The following is a 1,068-nucleotide window of genomic DNA, read 5'->3' on the forward strand; positions in this document are numbered from 1 at the left end:
GACATGTGCTTGAATTTTGGCATTTACTTTCATATAGAACAATAAATTGGAACACGCTAACAGTGTTTGTCCGAATTCAGGCTTTCTTATGGAGTATTTTAGTTTCGAATTAATAGTATCACTTCAGCGGATTGATACACATAATGTAAATATGGTGGAAAGGGTTGATTCAATATGAATGTTATTTTTAGCTTCAGTTCACCTTTAGCTTTGTGCAGAATCTAAAATCTGAAGCTGTCGCAGACTTGACTCAAGGAGTCTGAAATCATACTAATCTGAAGAGGTCCAACAAAAAGTTAGTGACAATTACGCTATGAATCATTTCGACCAACAAAGACACAAAATCAAATGTAATCTAGAAGAAGTGTTTTTCATTGTATCATCAGATGCATAACCGAGCATAACTATGATGTTTTAGACATGATCTTAAAGCACAGTGGAGCAACTGGATTTTCTACATATAAATGTTTATAAAATTAAATGTCCTGATTTCCCACAAAACTTAACATAGAACAAATAGATTATTCACTATGAAATGAGTGATAAAAAGCAAAAGTTAGAAATAACATAATTATTGTTGTTAAAAAGGCCAATGTAGTTTATTATCAACATTGAAGGAATACAAAATTAAAACAGCAATAACAGTGACAATGTAAAATAAATTTATGAATAAAAAGTTAAACTTGAAATTAACATCTTTAATACTACATTACCAATAAGAAACTAAACATATCTCCATTCAGAACAGTTGATCACACATGATCAGAGTTAGCATGTTATTAATGTCATATAGTACAGTATATCAAAATTAAATTACAAATCAAATCCCATTAATTTAAAACCAAGTCCATTCTTTAAATAGGTTTGTTTTCACCTATTTTTATCCATGACATAGAAATAAATGTATTTAAAATGTTAGAAATTATAAATGTTTAAACAGAAGATATTTATTAGCCTTAAATCAGAAGAGTATAAACAGTGAAATAAAACTATAGAAAGAAAACATTTTTGTGGGTTTAACTGATATAATACTCACTTCTGCGATGAGAGGAGTGTCGAGAGGCCCAA

Source organism: Homalodisca vitripennis, unplaced genomic scaffold (assembly GCF_021130785.1).
Source record: "Homalodisca vitripennis isolate AUS2020 unplaced genomic scaffold, UT_GWSS_2.1 ScUCBcl_6092;HRSCAF=13143, whole genome shotgun sequence".
NCBI lineage: Eukaryota > Metazoa > Arthropoda > Insecta > Hemiptera > Cicadellidae > Homalodisca > Homalodisca vitripennis.